Below are 8810 nucleotides of genomic sequence, written 5' to 3' on the forward strand. Positions count from 1 at the left end.
AGCAGCAGCAGCGGGAGGAGGATCGCTCTTTCACCCTGAATGCTGAACCGATGCCGAGGTACAAGAAGAGGCGACAGCAGAACGCAGCGCTGCAGCCTCCTACTAAACATCTCAGCGCGCACAGCACAGCACCGAGCGCGTACTAGGTTTTCACTGGCTTCAAGAGCCGCGACTGTAAATTCTGCTTGGAGTGCAGAATAATGTCACAATCAACAAGTCATCCACACTCACACTGAGCCATAAAATCTCACTTTAGTGTCAAACGAGCTCTCTCTCTCTTTTTCTTTTTTTTTGACACAATGGGTGAGATAACTCCTCTGGAGAAGGTTACATTTACAAATGGTCCCCGAACTTTGGATCAATGTGTCAACACGAAAGAGAAAAATAATGAAGTTTAAATTACACATCCCTGGATTTGAAAAGTAAAACTTTCTTTTATTCGGCTCTCAAGGAAAAATCATTTTCTTACATCATGATTCTTCCCTGGCCATAAAAGATTAATCATCGGTAACCCCCCTACTTGAGTCATAAGTGCCTCATTCTCACGGGTTTCATTGGAATAGCCTGAGTTGAGGGAAAGCAGAGCGGAGCTGCTGCGCTGGATGGTCGGAACAGAAAAAAAAAAAAAAAAAGATCCTGCCAGCGGAATGACCATCACCTCACTCTCTCTCTCTCACACACACACACACACACACACACACACACACACACACACACACACACACACACACACACACACACACACACACACACACCGACTGGAGCTGTGCGTCCTGAGTGGATGGCACCGCGGGACCCACGGTCACCTTTAAGAGCATGCACCTGTTGCTCCCACTGGACACCATTTATGCTACAAATGTTGCCAAGAGGGGGGGGGGGGGGGGATCAACCTGCACACCCCACTCTCACAGACACACATTCACAAGAGGAGAGAGGAAAAAAGGAGGAAAAAGGGAAGGGGGTAGAGAGAGAAATGTCACGATCTCTGAGATTTGAGGCAACATCCTGACAAGTTAAGTGCAACAGGGTTCTATGATTTTACAGCCTGCACGCAGAATAATGTGTGATTGCTTCAGCGTGTATTTTTTCTTCCTCCTCTTTCTTGCACCACAGCCTGGACCAGCCCCAGTGAAGCCTGCTCTTTCCATCTCTGCACGTTTTTTAAAGCTTTTTTCTTCTTCTTTTTATTCCTGCCATAACAGTCAGAAGGCTGTATCCGCTGATCAGTGCTTGATAAAAGTCATTTCCTAAACGTGGCTTCTTTCTTTCTTTCTTTTTTTGTATCTAAGTGAGGCTCCAAAGAGAAGACACGCTGATTCAGCAGTTGACCACTAGAAGGAGCTGTTAACAATGATAAACTATGAGGAGGAGCTCGTGCCCCATGTCCTCTTCATGTACCTTTAGAGATCAGAGAAATGACCACACTGATGACACAGAAGTGCAAACCACCGCTGTAGCATGCAACTTCATTGTGCACATATACATGCAGCTGCTGGATCGGTGCGCGTGAAGCTAAAAATAGAGCCGCTGAAGTATTTATTTCATACTGAAAATGAAATGTTCCCCATGGAACCAGTGACTGGATAATTACATAATCTGACTTATATGAAATCAAATTCACATGGGCATTTCTAAGTTTCCTATGGAATCGCTCTCAAGAATGCGATTCACCACAACATTAGTATGGCACATGTTTAGTGTTTCCTTGACTTCAATTCAGCCATGATTGTTTAAAATGCGGTTTACAGGGGATGTTGAAGGCTTCCATAACCACTGTTTACATATCTGCACTGTTTTTTTTCCCCACATGGCTTTTTTCCTCTGGTTTCCCTTACATGCCTCCATCCATGCTATCACTTCCCATCTTTTGCATTCAACCGTAAACATCTGGAACGGGCTGATTTTTTTTTTGTCAGTGTTTAACACAGGAACAAAAATAAAAAGGGAGAAAGAGCTAGAGAAAAAGAAAAAAAAAGAAAAAAGAGGTCACATATTAATCCAACAGACACGGCACCGAATGAGTTGTGATCACTAAACGTCTCAGCAGACAGCTCCGGGGCAAAGAGCTGTGGTGAGTTAGTGTTCCCTCTGAAAAAAGCAGCAGGAGTGGCAAAACCCCTGCGAGAGCAAACTAAGACATAAATCTGAGCTACTTTGGCCAAACCCAGGCAGCGATAATGAATGGGATTAAGACAGTAAAGCAGCGTGGATTAATGATGCATCCACCAAATCTCATCTGGGCAGGAGACGACTGATGAGGAGACAGGATGACAGATTACAAGGAGAATATGCTCCAGTTAAAGGATGTACAATATTATACACATTACGAAGGGACTTGCTGTTCCTCTTTCTCACTGCAAACTGTAATTCCCCAATTATCTGTGCAGGCATCAGCCCATCTGTCCCTCCCTGCAAGTTAAGGAAATAATGATGAAGTTTTATTAAGAACCAAAGGGCAAACTCCAAAAGACCGACTGATTCTTCGTATTGGTAGTGTCTGTCTACTGAATGCCAGAGGACTCATCACCTGGCACTGCAGTTTCCCAGAAGACATCTATGGTTCTTAACCACTAGCAATTGCAACTGCTCAGCAGTTGGAGTCGGAGTCCAAGTGAACGTCATTTGGACTACTTGGGCCGAAGCACTGTAATATATCTATGCAACAGGCTCCGATTCCAAAACCAAAAAGGAGCAGAGAAACAGTAGTTACATTCTTACACTAGTCGAAGTTTCTGCTGCATTTCAGCTACGATCAGGAGGGCATTAAGAGTTTTTATTCACATTTGTTTTGATACGTTAAAGAGATAGTTCAACATTTTGACAAATTGGCCCATTGCCATAATCCCTATAATCATAGCAGTAGGTTCGTTACCTTTATTTGTCAGTGTGAATTATCTTTAGAATGGCCAAGCCGAGTCGCGAGCTGCTCAGAGCTACGCTACGGAGGCTAATGGGATTTCTTGGTTTCCCTCATCAACCTCATCAAATACACAATCCAAAAACTCCAAAACGCTCTGGTGGACAAGTTGTGACCTGCACATTCACCACGCTATGAGATAACACAACGTTATGAGACGGAATTGTTTTCGAGGTAAATTCATGCAAAACCGCTGATGCACTTTCCTGTCTGGGGCAGTTCTTTGTCTCGTAACGTTGTGTTATTATCTCATAGTGTGGTGAATGTGCAGGTCACAACTTGTCCACGAGAGCGTTTTGGAGTTGTTGGATTGTGTATTTGATGAGTTTTGAGAGAAACCAAGAAATCCCGTAGTGTTGCTCTGAGCAGCTTGCGGCTCTGCTCCGCCGTTCTAAAAATAGCTTGCACTGACAATTAAAGGTAACAAACCTACTGCTATGACTATAGGGATTATGGCAATGGGCCATTTGCCAAACTGTATGTTTTGTCATTGTTGTTGCAGTTCCAACATAGACGTTGTTAAAGGTCAAAGATTTGTTTCGATTCATGAAAAGACCTTTTGCATTTGTTACCATCTAGTGGTTGCATTCTTCACATTAGTCACTAGTGGGTGTAGCTGGAAGCAGAGCAAGCTTAAATAACATTTTTCCAACAAAGGTTGATTCTCTTTCTTATGGATCTTTGTCTTCTCACAGTTCAACTACTTCTCTAGGTACTTTACTCAACAATTGTGTCCAAACCTTGAAAAGTCCATGTAAAAATGGAAAATTCAAATCGAATCAATAAATTCATTTGACTGAAAAGTTGACAGTTTGGCTTGTCAAGACACTTAGCTTCAACCGTAGTGCCAGACAGAAGCTTGAAGGACGATTCTGCAAAACTGATCCAGCTTTTAATCAAAAGCAAAAACGCTGTTATGAGTTAAAGTCCTGAACTGAAAGTGCTACAGAAGTACAAGTATTAGCGTTAGTAAGAAAATACACTTGAAGTATCAAAACTATAAGTAGTCAGAGCAGAACTCACCCTGCAGTCATAGTTATTACTCATTCATTATTGTGTCAATGAGGTTTAATGCTTGTTAAGTAGGTTGAGGTTGAACTAATCTGAACTATTACACACACAGTCAGATAAACCCTTGTCTCCTGCATGACATTTGGATCCCATTCCACACGTCTATTCTTGAGCCCATTGTCCACAACTCTACTTTCTCCCTTAAAGGTCACACTACTTCCTGTATTGGCCCTGAATGTTGCTACCGGATATAAATCACGACCTGCACAATTGTCCAACATGGACATAATTCCTGGGGGTGGCCAAGCTGTTACTTTGTAATAACAAGACTTTGTTTAAAAAGTTGCTTCTTAGTTGTTAATCGGAAAATATCCCGAGGCATATTTCTTTTTCTTCTGGCAAATCAATGGATTCACCTTCTTCTTCCCAGAAGAATGTTATCCATTAGTTAGTGCAACAAACTGATCATAGAATCACGGACAGCTTTCCAGTATTCACCAAATACAAAACATTTGGTCGCTGGATTTGTTTTCATGGCTGTGGATACAGATTTATGAGTAGTCTGGGTGTAAACCACAGATGTTTCAGAGCTGTGTGTGCTCAACACTATCTGCTTTATATTTAACTCAAAAACCAACAGGCATGGTTTGCACATTGCCTACTACTGATTTTATCACGTCAGCATTATCTGCCAGCAGTACTCAGCTCTCATACTGCGTGAGTTAACTCATACAATACTGTTTGCATATGTAGAATATGAGTTTAATTGTATGTTTATGTGTGTGTGGGTGGACAGGTGTATTTATGATTTATGTCCTTGCATTCCCAATAGATGGAAAATAACGAAGGCCAGAGAACGCAGCTTGTAATTTTTCTTGTTCCACTTTGTCAAGTCGTCACTCTACATATACACAAGAGGAGTGCGTGATACACAAACACTCTTGGGCACACAAACAATTCCACTTCCAAGGACGTACGGAAAGGTGTTGTTGTGTATATCTGTTGAGACCAGACAGCGAGGCTCCGGGGATAAACCTGTTAGCCGTATGCAATGTGTCTTTTAAAACTGTTGAATACAAAAAATAAATAAATAAGGCTGTTGTGGAGTCAGTTACGTCTATAAAAGTGTGAGAAAGACGTGCAAATGTGAGCGTGCATGATACGGAGCAAGAGAGAAGGAAAGGGAAGAAGGGATTGGACCGACCAACACAGTGGGCACACAAAGGGCTTTGATTTACAGAAATAATGGCCGAGGGTGGTTTTATTCTTTGTGAAAGCAGCGGATCTCTGTGCTGCAAAGAGCTCCTAAACCCAAAATTATTTCATTTGTCTGGGTTTCACTGGAGAGCTTTCATATGTTATTATGGTATAAATGCTGTTTCAGAGTCTTTTGTTTGTGGTGAGGAGTGAAAATATTGACTTTTCAGTGCATTAATATGGTCAGATTTTAATGAACCATATTGAATATCAGTGCAAAAAACCCAAAAACGAGCTATTGATAGCTCCAATACAAAGACACTGATATCGGTATCAGCCTTGAAACTTTTGAAATCCACACGAACCAGAGTAAATCTCATTTTGTACATGGCTGGAAAGAAAAAGTTGGTGGTTTTAGCTGGATTTTCTTTTTTTTTTTTTCGTGTGTTGGCTCATTCGATGAAAACTCCCAAACTCACTCCTGAAATAAATAAATAACTCCCATACATGTGGTTTGTGTGTGCACGAAGTTTTTTTTTAACTCTTTACCACTGAGCAGCCCTTCCTCCATCGGACTGCAAGCCCCTCCATTGGACCGCATCTCGAAAAGCGTTGCCAAGGTGGCCGCCGTGTCAACAGCGCGGTGAACTTTGCGGCGACTCGAGCGCCCTGCGGGTTTTCCATTGACATCGGATTGCCTCAGTGTGACCATGAGAAGACCTGCATGATCTTGTAACGCGAGACAGTGCGAAGGCTTTACCTGAGCGCTGTGATGGAAACTGCAGATTGAGATAAGCTCGCTGTTAAAAAAAAAAAAAAAGTGGCAGTCTTTTTATAGTCTATTAATGTATGGTTGGCCTAAAGCATTTCCAAAACAAAGCCCAGTCAAACATGTGCATGAAGCCAGAGAGAGGGAGGCTTAGAGGAGGGGCAATGCGGGCACCGTGGGATGGTTTTGCTTTTGTGGCCTGGTTCCCGGCCAAAACCTTTAGCTTGAAATGGCTAACGCTGGGTTTTGTTAAAAGGTGATGTATTTGCGGTTTCTCCCTCCCCGTTGTTTCGCTCCTTCAACCCCAAAGATGATCCACTTAAAGCTACATTTCTCTCTGCCCCCTGCATATTTCACTATCTTGCCCCTCACGCCACTGTAGTAATTGACAGGCCACCTTACGCAATCAGCCTGACAAAAGAGCTTTCTGTTTTTCAGCGTGTCTGTGCAAATGTGTGTGTGTGTGTGTGTCTGCATGCCAGGTCAAAAGTGACTAACAAATATACTAACAAATATTTGAACTTGTACACCAAGTAAGTATTCTTTATAAACACTTTCAAACAATGTCTTCAATTTGTCACTCTAGGTATTTAGCTAATCCTCTCATCCAGAATGTATTGCACTAAGATCAACATTGCAATTCTTTGCTATGAATTAAACTGAATTCCTGTGCTGTCAACATTTCAAGAAAGCATGGAAAAAAGCTACACTAAACACGTGCTGCTGAAATGAACAAGACAAAAAAAACGGACGTAGGCTACATACATGCCTTCAAGACTTGTTGTAACTTCTATGTAACAGAGCTATGTTTTATTAAAATAGCTATTGGAAAATGTCATCGTGCAAGCTCAATATAAGCAGTCAGATGCATTTATACATTTATATAAAAATAATAAGTCAGCCTAATGAATGCAATAAAATAAACAGTGTAAGGAGAATGAAAATATTCTCAACCAAATTAGATTCTTGTCAGTCTCTGTTGGGGCCAAAGCTGGTGCCTATTACCTTTATCAAAGCCGTGCCAGCATGGCCCCTTTCAGTGCCAGATGCTGCAACAGCTCCAGGCTAAAAGACTCTGATAGTGGGTACTGGCTCAGGTGCTGTGTGTGCCAACCTTTGGGTATGAATGGTGTAATGGACAATATGGCAAGAGGCTAAACCCAGCTTCGCTTGGTGCCAGGACTCTGCTGGAGAGCAGATCAAACACATTAGCGTGATAGCATGATACGCCAGTCCTGCATGTGTGTGTGTGAGAGAGAGTGTAGGTGAATTAGAGTCAAACGCACCGAGACAGAAAGAAAGCTAGGCCTAATTCATATGATATGGTATGAAAAAAATTAGACAAAACAATACAAAGACTAATACAAAGTCCAAGACTGCACTAGCAGCTATGACATTGTACACCAGTGATTTGACCCACACGCAAACGCTATCATGTTAAAGAGATAGTTCAACATTTTGGCAAATTGACCCATTGCCATAATCCCTATAGTTTTAGGAGTAGGTTTGTTACCTTTAATTGTTGGTGCAAGCTTTTTTAGAACAGCGGAGCAGAGCCGTAGTTCAGACCTACACTACGGAGGCTAATGGAATTTCTTGGTTTCCCTCATCACTCTGGTTCTCATGGACAAGTTGTGACCTGCACATTCACCACGCTATGAGATAATAACGGAATGAGACAGAATTGTTTTCAAGGTAAATTCATGCAAAATGGCTGATGCGCGTTCCTGTCAGGGGCACTTTTTCGGCAAGCAGTCTCTGCATTTGCCCCGAAAAGAACTGGTAACGTTCCTTCATTATTTAATAAAGTGTGCAGGTCACAACTTGAGAGCTCGAGAGCTTTGTTGATTGTGTAATTGATGAGTTTGATAATTTGCCTCTGTAGCGTAGCTCTGAGAAGCTCGCGGCTCTGCTCCACCGTTCTAAAAATAGCTTGCACCCACAAATAAACGTAACAAACCTACTCGTAAAACTATAGGGATTATGGCAATGGGCCAGTTTGTCAAAATGTTTATCTATCCCTTTAACAAACTGCCAATCACAGGCCTTCAGTGCTAACATGCACATTTTTAACCATATGATCTTTACTAAGCTTATTTATCGTCTCATGTTCACATTTTTTCCAATTGTCACTAAGGCCGTTGTCTCTAGTTTTGTCAGTTTGTTGTATTAAACCAAAACTCCTGGAAAAAAAAAAGTCCAGATAATGGCACTAAGTGCAAAGTTATAGGATCACCTCAGTCAGGGTGGTTCATCCTCTGAGGACCATGGGTGTCTTTACAAGCTTTGATGCCATTCTTCCACTGCTGAGATATATTTTAGTCTTGACCAACATCACTATCACAGCCTAGCATAGCCGAAACTGCTTATTTAAAGTTGTATTTTATGTCTTTTACACAGCAGTTTTCCAAATGACAACAAGGCGTCTTGGACGAGCAATTATATACAAATGAGAGTATGGATTAAACTTCTCACTGCAAACATTTCTACAGACCACAGACGTATTTGACTCATTTTTCCTGTTTTGTTGAACAGCAATCTCTTTTATTGAGCATCACTGTGTGAAGGCCTGTTTGTTAGTTTCGTATTTTCTGGCATCTTGCACAGCTGTTACCATAACACTTCATTTGCCAGCTTAATTGTTGAGATATAGTAATGCAATGACATCAATGGAGAGACAAAGGGGTGAATACATGTTCAGACCCTTTAACATCCACTGTCCGTTCATTTGCCCTTACATAACCATTAAGTTGGAAAATGTTTAATACAACATCATTAGACAGTATATATTCTGTAACAGATCATCCCAGCTTTTCCCAGGAGATGTATGTAGTTTACAGCATGGGAAACATAACAATCCAATATGTTTTTTTTTCTTTTTTCATGGCTGTACTGTTCCATCAAATGAAAAATAAT

The sequence above is a fragment of the Trachurus trachurus genome (assembly GCF_905171665.1).
Source record: "Trachurus trachurus genome assembly, chromosome: 21".
NCBI lineage: Eukaryota > Metazoa > Chordata > Actinopteri > Carangiformes > Carangidae > Trachurus > Trachurus trachurus.